Source organism: Schistocerca americana, chromosome 1, assembly GCF_021461395.2.
Source record: "Schistocerca americana isolate TAMUIC-IGC-003095 chromosome 1, iqSchAmer2.1, whole genome shotgun sequence".
Taxonomy (NCBI): Eukaryota; Metazoa; Arthropoda; class Insecta; order Orthoptera; family Acrididae; genus Schistocerca; species Schistocerca americana.
Window position 1 is genome coordinate 863,019,124 of NC_060119.1, and position 14,459 is coordinate 863,033,582.

Here is a 14,459-nt window from a genome sequence, read left to right on the forward strand (position 1 = left end):
ATTGATGAAAAGTAGATCTTCATAGTTAAAATTATTCTTCCCTATTTGTTTACACAGTTCTATAATTATGAATATAATTATACTGTAAAACACAATCGAATGTAAGGCTTTTGCTACTTACCGTGTTCTTAAAGTGTGTCCTGTTATCACGAAATTATTTACGCTGCTGGTTCTCATGATCAAAGCTTTGTTTATATGGAACCGCACTGGGAGAATCAATATATTTACACTTATTTATCACAATAAAATTGATATATTATTCAGCATTATACTGAAATGTTGTGTAAATAAATACTAACAAAAATAGCAACATGAATATGGTTGACAAACATTGCTGCCTCTGACATTTGGCTATACTCTCAGCATTGGGATGCGTAGAAATATCTGTGTAAGGGATGTTGTTTGAGTGGGTTGGTGTTGACTGTAGTAAATGGCAATAGGGATCTTTGAAAATATGTGGGGATGAATTGTTTATATCGGTTTTTTCATTTAAGTTTGTATGATTTTGTTGCATGTTGCGCATTAAAGCGTAGAGACAATGGCTATTCCACTGTATTTAGTGGAATGCTTGCTCTCATTTATGGTTTCTATTGCTCCCGATCATTTTTTACCGCCATTTAGTACTTATTGATCATTCGTTTGTGTCAAGGTAATTGTATTACTATTTTATGCTACAATAAATTTAGTATTTGTAGTGTTAAGCGTACATCTGGCTTACAGTTACATGAATTAGTTCCGTGTGAAGTACCTATACATTGTGCGGAAACACTGGCGCATATTTTAAGTACTTGTAACGTTTTTGTTATTTGTGTTGAAAATAATCGGACGCAGAGTTTCACAAAATAGTTGCGTGAAGATGTTCTACAAACTGGGCGATCTAAGGCTGTGCTCTCCCAATGATGCGTACTCGTATTTTCTAAGAAAGTACATTCCTCACTGTCACACGTGATACTTCGCTCCGTTGCACATTCCGCAGGAAATTGGAAACATCAACGTTTTACTGCTCTAAAACTGTTCTGTCCTTGTAGGCGGGATAGAAGTCAGCTGCCCAAGGCATGAGAAAAACTTCTAATTCGCTTCAGTCAATGTCACCATTTGCTATGCAGAACACCTGTTAGCAGTTGACAAATCCGACTGTGTCGACGGTAATGTTAATCGTAATAGTATCAAAGTCTAGTACAGGGTTACCATTAGATGATGCAGGAAGAGACTGAATCTTGCCTCCAAGAAAGTATCTGAACAGATTTACCAAATGCTTTTGTCAGAAACAGTTCATTAGTTACATGTTGTACAGAATATGTACAAAAGAATTTATTGCGTGAGCGGCGTATTTGACACAGAAACTGAGATGAAACAGTCAAATGGAAAATCACTCTGTTGTATGGTTTGGCATTTTAACACATTAAGGCTAAAGGTTGGGGGGAGGGGGGGGGGGAGTTTATGTAGTGCCTAAAGGCATGTTGGAATCCCTTATGACAGTTAACCATGTGAACTGTTGAAGTACATCAGGTAATCTCTTTTGGATTTAGACTGTAGAGCATATGGCTTTATTGTGGCAGTTCTGAATCTGTTACAATGCAGTGGGAAGCGATATTGGCATATTTTTCAAGATATCAGAGTTCTCCTAAGATCACACACGTAGGAAGTACTAAAAGTTTGTGAGAAAAGGTAGTATAGTCACTACCATTGGTCACTTAGAGCATTACATATGTATTGGAAGGTTACAAGCTGCAAAATTCATATACGTTGATTATTACATGAAAAATTTATTGCTTAATTTTTTTAAAAATTGCAGTCCTGGATTAAGAAGAGCAGTTTTTTGTTAAATTTGGTAAAATGTTGACTACTAAATAATTACATGACATCCCAATTTATTTACTTGTGCCATCCTTACATTAGTCAAATAAAGGAATCAAGAGAATTAAATGAAGGTACTTTTAGATTCACTTACACACTTTTAAAAATGTAATTATAGATTTGTTTGGATCGTAGGGGAGTGTCATAGAAACACTGAAAATCTGAACTTGCAGACACTTGAAGGAAGGTGCAAGTATCTCACAAATTTCTGCTTATGAAGCTTTAGTAATTAGTCTTGAATGAGGAACCTAGGAATATAGTCTATTATGTATCACATACATTAGACCAATTATAGTGCACGCGAAAGCATTCATGCAGTAATTCTTCCCATACTTCAGTCACAATTGGAATGGAGAAAAACCAAATATTTGGTGCAATGGGAAACATCTTTTCCATGTATTTCATAATGTTTTACATTGTATGGGTGCAGATAGAATCAGCTAGTGTGTGGTACTGGATGACCCCAGTGGCTCCCTCTCTGAAATTTTTTAAAATCCATAGACCGTTCAGTTCAACAGAAACTGACATATACCATAACCCAAGGCCTAGGTTAGGTTGGAAGGTGAGAGTTGGCGAAGCCGACGAAAGTGAAAACCAAATAAAGATTGTGGTAACAAATTGATTGGTAGCAAAGCCTAAAAGTACATTTACGCCACATTGAAAAATCTGAGGGGGGTTGATGATTTTTACAAGTTTCCTGTCTTAGCATTGCAGCACTGCCTCCACCCCCACCCCCCCTCCTTTGGATTTCTTCTTCCATGTGTGTATTAAATGAGGTAGAACTAACTATAAGCTTTGCAGAGTTACAGGTATTGATCAGAAGCAGTATGATACTACTGTGGATAAAAATCAGACTTCAATTCCAAGTATTTGGAGTGAATGCCATTGAGATTACAGTTTTTTTTCCTCTCACTTGCTTTGATTTTAACCCCTGTTATGTAAAAATGTCTTTCCTAAACCATTTTTGCGACATTAATTTTTGTGTTACACTTATGGCCATTATTCAAATGTAAGACTGTAATTCCCCCCTCTGCTCAGCACTGAGCTCTGTTGGGGACACTTTCAAAGAGGTGTCTGAATATCTGTGGAGGAATGGCAATGAATTCTTCCTTAGATGAAACCAGGGGAGGTAGTGATTTTGAATGTTGGGGCCAGAAGCTCTGGGCTGAGCTCTAACTCATCTCATAGGTATTCCAATTGGTTCAATTCTGGATTCAGGGCAGGCCAGTCCATTTCAGGAATGTTATTCCTTACATAACATTGCCTCACGGATGGCACTTCGTGACTGGGTGCATTGTTATGCTGATACAGTTGATCATCTCTGAACTGTTGCTCTACCGTGCATGGTACACAGTGCTGGTAAAATGTGTTTATGCCATTATACATTTAACTTAGTGTGTTATTAAATGCAATAAGAGGACCACATCCTAACCATGAAGAACACTCCCATACTGTAACACCACCTCCTCCATACTTCGCTGTTGGCACTACACATGATGGAAGTTAACAGACTACAGGCATAAACTAAACTCAAACCCACCCATCAGATGCCTATGGTGTATAATATGATTATTCACTCTATAACACTTGTCGTCCATTGCCCATTAGTGTTGCTCTTTACATCACCTCAAGTGTCACTTAGCATTGACTACAAAGATGTGTGGCTTGTGAGGTGCTCAGCCATTGTACCTCGTTCTTTTTAACTTCCTGTGCCTGGGGAACTCACTAGCAATTCCTTCCACAAATTTCATGCAATTTCTTACAATGCCCACTGCTGTTCTCAACACCCCCCAACCATCAGTACATGAGAACTGCCTGGTCTTGAGAATGAACTTTCCACCGTGCAGCTGAGTGTGCTCCAATATGAAATTTCCTGGTAGATTAAAACTTTGCACCGTACAAAGACTAACCTGAGTGAAAGGTAAAAGTCCAGAGCTTGTCTTGGTCCAGCTCACAGTTTTAATCTGCCAGAAAGTTTTGTTGCCTGATCTTGGTTTAGTTGTAGTCATTCCTCCACATTTCCACTTCACAATTACATCACCAAGAGTCAACTTGGGCAGCTTTAGAAGGGTATAAATCTCCCTGATGGGTTTGTAACTCAGGTAACATCCAATCTCTAATCAACATTGAAGTTGCTGAGCTCTCCTGCGTAACTCATTCTGCTATTACTGCTCCACTGATGATACAATACTCGTGGACTCATTTTATAGTCCAGATATGCCATGCATGACATGCAGTGGTCTATTTCTCATCACATAATGGTGGCTAGATATTTTTTCATCAGATGGTGTATTGGTCATTTTGGAGGCTCACATCTCCACCACATTAAGGAATCATTGGTTTATTAGCATGGGACCACATTGTTTGCTAATGTCAAACTTTGTATGACTAAATTGCTGCCACTTGCTGATAAGTATACACACAGTGTGTACTATATAATGTACACGTGGCTAATACATACAAATTATAAAAGTGAGTGTGTGAGTGACCCGCATGTACTCCTAAACAACATGATCGATTTCAACCAAACTTCATACATCTATCACTTACTGCCTGGACAGCACCCCTGTGGGGGGGGTGGGGGGGGGGGGTGAGAAACAGGTACCTCTCAAGGGGGTTGGGGTGGGGACAAAAAAATATTGTACCTCACAACACAGAAAGATCCAGACTACATTCATCCTGTATTTCAGAATGAGAGCATTTAGTGACTTGCAGCCAATTTTACACATAATTTCAAACCTGTAAGAGACTTTTTCTTGATGTCCCCAGCAAAATGATGAAAGGGTGAGACTTCATCACTCACTGCAGTTTCACTGTTCATGTAGTAAAATTGGTGCGTCATGTTTGACCTTTCAATTTATTACTTCTTTACTGCTAACAATATTTGTTACATGTTTTGCAGGCAGTAACACGTATACAACTGCATGTGCTTGTGAAATTATATTGTTGTACTTCAAATAGTTCAGGAGATATGTCATAAACAGTGAGCTGCATGAAAACGAAACAGCAGGGTAAAATTTGCTAAAGATACAGGTGAAATAATTGTACAAATATGTGTATGTATGTTAAATATTTGTGGCACATGTATGCGGGCAAAGCTTTGGATAAAAAGCTCCTTCTAAACCCCTGGATCATTTCAATTATACTATCTGGAAAGAAATAGAATAGGCGTAAGAACCAACAACCTCCTGTTGAGGTTCAAGTGATAATATAGAGAGAGAACTGGGGAGGGGGAGATGGACACAGATATCGGGGTGGGGGTGGAGGGGAATGAACGGGGTGTGGGAGGGTAGGGAGAAATTAGTATTAGAGGGAGTGAAGAAGAGGTGGGCAGAGAGAGGGGAAAGGATGAGATGAACTAATACAAGACTGGAATAAATACACACCCAGTGGAATAAATATAAACCTAAGCACCAGCAGGTACCCAGCTAGTATTCCATAAATAGTAGGTTATATTTAGCATGCAGTAGTATGCGAAGGAGTTGTTTGGTTAACCTTCCTAATCTGCAAAGATATGGAAGCAGCCATGCATTTTTGTAAAATGAAATAAGCCTTTCTTAATTGTACTCTGTGACCTCTCGGAAGTGTAGTGATATAGCATATATGATTATTTATAGTATAACTGTTCATAAAAATAGCAGATGACAGTCTTGTTTGAGAAACATGGCACTACATTAGGCACATTTGGGTCAAGTGTGATATTGCATACGTCCACCCTCCAGAGTTTTCCATTGTTTGATGTGCAGTGTAGTCTGATGTCCAGGTTAATTATTGTAATACTTGCTCTGTATTTAATGTGCGTACATTGTGCTCACAAGAAGAAAAACAAATTCTGAGAGGGGGGGGGGGGCAATAGAGATAGCAAACTCCACTCACTGACTCCAGGTACATGGGTTGCCAAGAGGTGGGGGGGGGGGGGGGAGAATAAGGCATGCTAATGTCTCAGTGTTGGCAACACACGTGCATTCACATGCAATTTGTCCTCCAAGCAGCACTGACAGTGCCATCTGTTAGCCGCCACCATAACAGATGTCGACTGCCACATATCGTGCATCTACAGAAGTAAAAATTGAGACAGGTGTAATAGAAGTTTACAGGAATTGTGAAACTGAAATTAATAGTTTCAAGTTGATTGATGGCGCTTGTTACTACTAATTGCATATGAGTTCTGATGAACAGCTTGAAATTCAAAAGAATCAGTAGTATAACTTACATTGCAGCAATGAAAAGGGAATGAATAAAATTTTGAACATTTATTCATGTAACGCTGCATTATTTGTACACCTAAATGACACCGTATCAGTCTTGTTCATTCTTCGTCTGCACGTGATTCATTATTGTTGGTACTTTAGGATTCAGCATTATTAATAATGATTTCATCTATAGCATTTTTGACAACAGGCATGCCTCCAGTAATCTTCTTCCAGTTGTTGGGCCTTCTTGCAGTACCCTCCAGTCATCAGCAGTGACTGACAGAAGGGATTCACTTGCGGTCTTGATCACACTGTTTTTGTACATTTCCCCTGAAATATTGCACTCTCTAAACAACTGTTTTACTTTTTCAGATGCTCATCCTTTTACATACAAATCACAATTGTGGGCTGGCAAGTGGATGACTGTGTGGCCCTTTTTTTTACCACATAGGTCATTTAGCAGGTCTATGTTTTTGAATTAAAGTGAACAGAGCCTACTTCTTCCTGTTCTCATTACAGGTAACACATTTGCAGGTATTGCAAAATCCCCACTTTGGTATCACAGTGAGTGAGTGGGAGCTTTGTTCATCTGTTATGCGATGGAACATTACCTATCAAGGTGATTGACTTTGGAGGAAGATTTGGTAGAACCATATTTACAAACCACCTTTCAAAATTTCAGCATTCAGGTGACCATGGTAATCACCTTTTGTGGATTTAGCACGGAATTGTAATTGGGCTTCCTCGAGAAAGCACTTCCTCGATTCAACACTTTCAGTAATATGTCCGTAGAGAAGTTTCCCCCATCCCAAAATGTTGACATCATCCTCCATCTGTGAACATTTGCCAACTGTCATATTACTGTCTGTCCAAGTTTAAACCAGAAAGAATATTTTTGTGACTGCTTTCCTAATATGTCTCATTTCTACCATGAAACACAACTGCCAGTCAATAATGCCCTAGCAGTAAAGACCTCATATTTTGCACTTTTTCCGTGGTGAATGCCATGGCTAACAAAATATTACACAGCAAATTTATATCCCAAATCGAGCCTTTTTTTCCCTAGAGCATTGGTCTATGTTTCCGCAGAGTGGGAGAAATCTTCTGCAACAAGTAGATTGTTTGTCTCAAGACAACCCTGTTGGAGCTATCCAAATGGATTTTACCAGCAGATCTTGGCTGAAGTGAAAGATAATTTTTTTTTAAGTTGGAAAATAGGAGTGCAGTCTATGCAGAATGTGTCATTACAAGTAATAAGGAGAGATTGCCAGGGGAAGGATGTACTTTTTGAAACTACTTATACAGTAGTAGGTATGGTCTCAAGTACCACACTGTGCAGCCACAATTTATTGAATAAAAATAGTGACAATCATTTCTGTTATGTAAAAAAAATTGACATGTGACAGATCTCGTGCTAACTACATGCGGCATAACAGCCAAGTATCTTGACCAACATGCTGCATTTATGTTACTAAAAAAAACTGCATTGTTATTGCAGCTTCAGCAGTCTACTGCATAACAAGAAATTCTTTTACACATACAAATAAAATTACCACTTTAAAATAATTCGGACAAACAGGAAGGCAGTTTCAAAGCACTGAAAAACTTGAATTGAAAATTGTATCATTTGGCCAGGGTTTGTAGTGATTATTTTTCTTGCTCCACTTTGTGAAGTAATACACCTTGCATTTCTACACAGAGTAGATTAGCATAATGGAATTTGTTCAAGATGATAACCATTGACATCCCCATCTGGCCATCCAGATTTAGGTTTTTCGTGAGTTTCTTAAATATCTTCCAGCAAATGCCAGTATGGGTTCTTTGAAAAGGGCACGGCTGATTCCCTTTCCTGTCCTCTTGTAATCCGAACTTGTGCTCTGTCTTTAATGTCTGTTCTGTCTGCAGGTCATTAAACTCTAATTTTCGTTCCTTCTGAGGAGTAACACCCGTCATGGACCAGGAATCACTTTGTTGCTCATCAGTGTCTTAGCTTACTACGCAGAATGGCTGCATACATACAAGGTTCTGTATTAGATCACTGTGACTGACAGCAGCTGGACACAAAAATCAACAAACCCAATCAACTGACTTCCACTGGTTTGTACTGATTAAGAACTAGGAAGGCCTTGTTCTCCTCTTTGTGAATAAACTGTAATAATGACTTTTGGATTCTGATTTATAGTTGGTTCAGCTGTTTCTAAGTTCATACAGAATCTGTGACCTCTTGAATCAAAATTCCTATAGTCCTTACTTAAAATCCAGTTCTTGAAATTGTGTAAGTGGCTTTCTCAGGATAGTTTCTGTCTGTCTTCAAGTGTTTGCCATTTCAGTTCCTTCAGTATCTGTGCTGTTCTCATGGGTCAGACAAATCTGTGACAACCCATGCTGCCCTTATCTGTATACATTCAGAATCCTCAGTTTATAAATAAATGGGGTAAACAAAAAATTGATGCACCAATAGGCAGCAGGAAAAAATAAACAAAGATGTGGAAACATCCAAACGTTTAAAGTCAGTTTCACCGTCTGCTAGAAGGATTGTAGAGGAAGGAAGAAAGATGATGGAAAAGGGCTGGTGAGGTTTAGGAAACGGGGAGAGTTACATGGTAAAGTTGCTCACAACCTGGGTCAGGGGAGACTTACTGGATATAATGAGTAGGAAAACTGATTGTTGGGGATTTCTTTGGATAAGATTTGAGAACCTGAGGACTTGAAAAGTGGAGAAGTGTGCTACTAATTTGTTTTTTGGAGGGCTCAGCAATACCACAGTTGGATGTGATGGCCTGTAAGATCTGCTTTTGAACTAGGTTGATGGGATAATTATGTACAGTGAAGGCTGAGGTGAAAATGCTGGTGTATTGTTGTAAAGAGTCTGCCTGTTAACAAATATGTTTGCCTTGAATGCCAGGGCTGTATGGCAGGGAACATTTGACATGAAAAGATTGGCAACTGTCAGAATGTAAGTACTGTTTGTTTGTAGATGTAATGTGAAAAGAAGTATTTAAGGATGAGATCAACATCAAGGAAAGTGACATGGGATTTGGAATAGAACCATGAGAAATTTAATTGGGAGGATGTACTTGAAGATTCCAAAAATTTTGAGAGGTCAACCTCACCATGAATCTGTTTTGCAAAAATACCATCAATGTATGTAAACCAAATTAGGGGCCGAAGGCTTAGGGATCCCAGGACAAGTGATCCTTGTATAGGTTGACATAGGAAGAGCCATACTGGTTCCTATGACTATGCCCCTGATCTATTTGTATGTGTGTTCCTCATCACGGGTAAAAATAGTTGTTCATGAGCATAAAGCTGATTATTGTTATCAGAAATGACATCATAGGATAATCAGGTGGTGATGATTGAGATAGATTTTCTCGTAGTCATCATTCTTGTAACTCCTAAGAATAATTGTAGTTCACAGGCTCCTGTGGCAGTCTGGATCACTTGGGATGGGTATGTGGTGGCTTGTTGACCATCTTCATGGGGAATTGGTGCAGACAGAGATGGTGTCAGTGGTGACAAGCAAGGTGTTTGTTGAGAGTGGGACAGGCAAAGATTTCAGATGATACTGGGAATGGTTGATGTCTTCAATACAGGGTGGCAGTTTTGTGCTATAGGTTGTAATTGCTGACAAATCAGTGCAGAGGTATGTTCTGGGTGCTTTGAAACTAGCAACTATTAAACTGTCATGGTGGGTGAGTTTGTGGATCTTAAGGAGAATGTAGAAAGAGGGAGCTGTGGCTTAGTTGGGGTAAGAAGTTCTTGTGAGAAGCCTGAGGTTTTAAGGAGGAACTGTTGGTCACTCTGTACCACAGGGACAGGGTCTTGATGGCGGATGCTGTCTGTAAAAGTATCATAAAGCTGGTACAGACCCTCATTTACATACTCTCGGCAGTCAAGTACCATACCGTTTGATCCTTTGCCTGCCGGGATACTAATGATCGACTCACCAGGTTTTAGGGAATGAAGATCCTGTTCTGGAGAGGGCAGGTTAGTCATGTTGTAGTAACCTGAGAGAGGTGGAGAAGCAACTCTATAGAGGTTAGGAATTCTTGGAAAGCTTGTAAGGGGTGATTTTGAGGTAATTGTAGTGGATCAAGTTGGGATTGTGGCTGGAACTGTTAAAAGCAGGGTTTAGTGTGAGGTTTGCTGTTGGAAAGGTTTTGGGATTGGGTTGCAAAGTGATCTTACAGGTTGACATTACATGTGAAGGAAAGTAGGTCAGTAACTGAAGCAGCATGATTAAATTCAAATTTAGGGGTAAAGGTGAGACCCTTGGATCGTGTGGATAATTCAGGAGAGAAGCAAGCTTTCATTAGAGGTTGAGAACATTGTTGTGTTGTGGCTGGGTTCTTGTGATTGTGAGAAGTCATTGCTCTGTTAGTCCTATTGGGTCTGGGTCCCACAGACTTCAGCAGCATTGCAGGACGGGTCATACATGTGATCTGTAAGCAATCTCTCTTGTACACTGAACGCTTTTCCCAAGTATTCTAGTAATGAACTGTAGTTTTCCACCTGCCTTACCTATGTCTGCCTACCCCCATGAACCATGGACCTTGCCGTTGGTGGGGAGGCTTGCGTGTCTCAGCGATACAGATGGCCGTACCAAACGTGCAACAACAACGGAGGGGTATCTGTTGAGAGGCCAGACAAACGTGTGGTTCCTGAAGAGGGGCAGCAGTTTTTTCAGTAGTTGCAGGGGCAACAGTCTGGATGATTGACTGATTTGGCCTTACCACACTAACCAAAAAGGCCTTGCTGTGCTGGTACTGCGAACGGCTGAAAGCGATGGGAAACTACAGCCGTAATTTTTCCTGAGGGCATGCAGCTATACTGTATGGTTAAATAATGATGGCGTCCTCTTGGGTAAAATATTCCGGAGGTAAAATAGTCCCCCATTTGGATCTCCGGGCGGGGACTACTTAAGAGAACGTCGTTATCAGGAGAAAGAAAACTGGCGTTCTACAGATCGGAGCGTGGAATGTCAGATCCCTTAATCGGGCAGGTAGGTTAGAAAATCTAAAAAGGGAAATGGATAGGTTGAAGTTAGATATAGTGGGAATTAGTGAAGTTCGGTGGCAGGAGGAACAAGACTTTTGGTCAGGTGAATACAGGGTTATAAATACAAAATCAAATAGGGGTAATGCAGGAGTAGGTTTAATAATGAATAAAAAAATAGGAGTGCGGGTAAGCTACTACCAACAGCATAGTGAACGCATTATTGTGGCCAAGATAGACACGAAGCCCATGCCTACTACAGTAGTGCAAGTTTGTATGCCAACTAGCTCTGCAGATGATGAAGAAATTGATGAAATGTATGATGAGATAAAAGAAATTATTCAGGTAGTGAAGGGAGACGAAAATTTAATAGTCATGGGTGACTGGAATTCGATAGTAGGAAAAGGAAGAGAAGGAAACATAGTGGGTGAATATGGATTGGGGAGAGAAATGAAAGAGGAAGCCGTCTGGTAGAATTTTGCACAGAGCATAACTTAATCATAGCTAACACTTGGTTCAAGAGTCATAAAAGAAGGTTGTATACATGGAAGAATCCTGGAGATACTAGAAGGTATCAGATAGATTATATAATGGTAAGACAGAGATTTAGGAACCAGGTTTTAAATTGTAAGACATTTCCAGGGGCAGATGTGGACTCTGACCACAATCTATTGGTTATGAACTGCAGATTAAAGCTGAAGAAACTGCAAAAAGGTGGGAAATTAGGGAGATGGGACCTGGATAAACTGACTAAACCAGAGGTTGTACAGAGTTTCAGGGAGAGTGTAAGGGAACAATTGACAGGAATGGGGAAAAAAATACAGTAGAAGAAGAAAGGGTAGCTCTGAGGGATGAAGTAGTGAAGGCAGCACAGGATCAAGTAGGTAAAAAGACGAGGGCTAGTAGAAATCCTTGGGTAACAGAAGAAATATTGAATTTGATTGATGAAAGGAGAAAATATAAAAATGCAGTAAATGAAGCAGGTAAAAAGGATTAGAAGCGTCTCAAAAATGAGATTGACAGGAAGTGCAAAATGGCTAAGCAGGGATGGCTAGAGGACAAATGTAAGGATGTAGAGGCTTATCTCACTAGGGGTAAGATAGATACTGCCTACAGGAAAATTAAAGAGACCTTTGGAGAAAAGAAAGCCACTTGTATGAATATCAAGAGCTCAGATGGAAACCCAGTTCTAAGGAAAGAAGGGAAAGCAGAAAGGTGGAAGGAGTATACAGAGGGTCTATACATGGGCGATGTACTTGAGGACAATATTATGGAAATGGAAGAGGATGTAGATGAAGATGAAATGGGAGATAGATACTGCGTGAAGAGTTTGACAGAGCACTGAAAGACCTGAGTCGAAACAAGGCCCCGGGAGTAGACAACATTCCATTAGAACTACTGACAGTCTTGGGAGAGCCAGTCCTGACAAAACTCTACCATCTGGTGAGCAAGATGTATGAGACAGGCAAAATACCCTCAGACTTCTAGAAGAATATAACAACTCCAATCCCAAAGAAAGCAAGTGTTGACAGATGTGATAATTACCGAACTATCAGTTTAATAAGTCACAGCTGCAAAATACTAACGCAAATTCTGTACAGACGAATGGAAAAGCTGGTAGAAGCTGACCTCGGCGAAGATCAGTTTGGATTCCGTAGAAATGTTGGAACACGTGAGGCAATACTGACAGTACGACTTATCTTAGAAAATAGATTAAGGAAAGGCAAACCTACATTTCTAGCATGTGTTGACTTAGAGAAAGCTTTTGGCAATGTTGTCTGGAATACTCTTTTTCAAATTCTAAAGGTGGCAGAGGTAAAATACAGGGAGCGAAAGGCTATTTACATTTCATACCGAAACCAGATGGCAGTTATAAGAGTCGAGGGGGCATGAAAGGGAAGCAGCGGTTGGGAAGGGAGTGAGACAGGGTTGTAGCCTGTCCCCGATGTTATTCACTCTGTATATTGAGCAAGCAGTAAAGGAAACAAAAGAAAAATTCAGAGTACGTATTAAAGTCCATGGAGAAGAAATAAAAACGTTGAGGTTTGCCAATGACATTGTAATTCTGTCAGAGACAGCAAAGGACTTGGAAGAGCAGTTGAACGGAATGGACAGTGTCTTGAAAGGAGGATATAAGATGAACATCAACAAAAGCAAAACGAGGATAATGGAATGTAGTCAAATTAAATCGGGTGATGCTGAGGGGATTAGATTAGGAAATGAGACACTTAAAGTAGTAAAGGAGTTTTGCTATTTAGGGAGTAAAATAACTGATAATTGTCGAAGTAGAGAGGATAGAAAATGTAGACTGGCAATGGCAAGGAAATCGTTTCTGAAGAAGAGAAATTTAACATCGAGTATAGATTTAAGTGTCAGGAAGTCATTTCTGAAAGTATTTGTATGGAGTGTAGCCATGTATGGAAGTGAAACGTGGACGATAAATAGTTTGGACGAGAAGAGAATAGAAGCTTTCGAAATGTGGTGCTACAGAAGAATGCTGAAGATTAGATGGATAGATCTCATAAGTAATGAGGAGGTATTGAATAGAATTTGGGGGGAAGAGGAGTTTGTGGCACGACTTGACAAGAAGAAGGGACCGGTTAGTAGGACATGTTCTGAGGCATCAAGGGATCAGAAATTTAGCATTGGAGGGCAGCGTGGAGGGTAAAAATCGTAGAGGGAGACCAAGAGATGAATACACTAAGCAGATCCAGAAGGATGTAGGTTGCAGTAAGTACTGGGAGATGATGAAGCTTGCACAGGATAGAGTAGCATGGAGAGCTGCATCAAACCAGTCTCAGGACTGAAGACGACAACAACAACAGCAACAACCTATGTCTGAGCCAATGTGATCATTACATTTCACATCCGTACAAAGTACTACATCCAATTCTAAGAGCCATTGGTATTATGATCATAGGATATACATAATTTTACATTTCTGAAGATTTAAAGCAAGATACCATTGTTTGCACCACTCTGAAATATTATCATATTCTGACTGAATATTTGTGCAGATTTTCTCAGATAGTACTTCATTATGGATAACTGCATCATCTCCAAGAAGTCTCGGGTTACTCTTAATATTGTCAACAATGTTATTAATATACAACATGAACAGCAAGGATCCCAACACACTTCTCTGGAGCACACCCAAAGTTGACGTTCCACAAAAGATAACTTGCAGTATTATCACTACCAACAAATCCAGTCACAAATTTCACTTGATACCTCATATGATAGTACTTTTGACGATTAGCATAGGTAGGGTGTTGAGAAAAATGCCTTTCGTAAATCCAGACTTACTGCATCTACGTGGCTGCCGTGATACAAAGCCTTCAATATGTCGTGCGAGTTTCACATGATTGATGTTTTGGAATCCATGCTGGTTGACATAGTGGAGCTCGGAAT

At 39.8% G+C, this 14,459-nt stretch overlaps 1 protein-coding gene across 3 annotated transcripts in view; it reads left to right on the forward strand.

The window, feature by feature from the left end:
- Positions 1-400: 400 nt before the first annotated feature.
- LOC124613811 (E3 ubiquitin-protein ligase Bre1) overlaps positions 401-14,459 on the forward strand; it is a 286,869-nt gene continuing 272,810 nt past the window's right edge. For all 3 annotated transcript variants that reach the window (XM_047142534.1, XM_047142541.1, XM_047142548.1), the window contains exon 1: positions 401-649. The gene's annotated coding sequence lies outside the window, so the exon portion shown is untranslated. The remainder of the gene's footprint in view (positions 650-14,459) is intronic.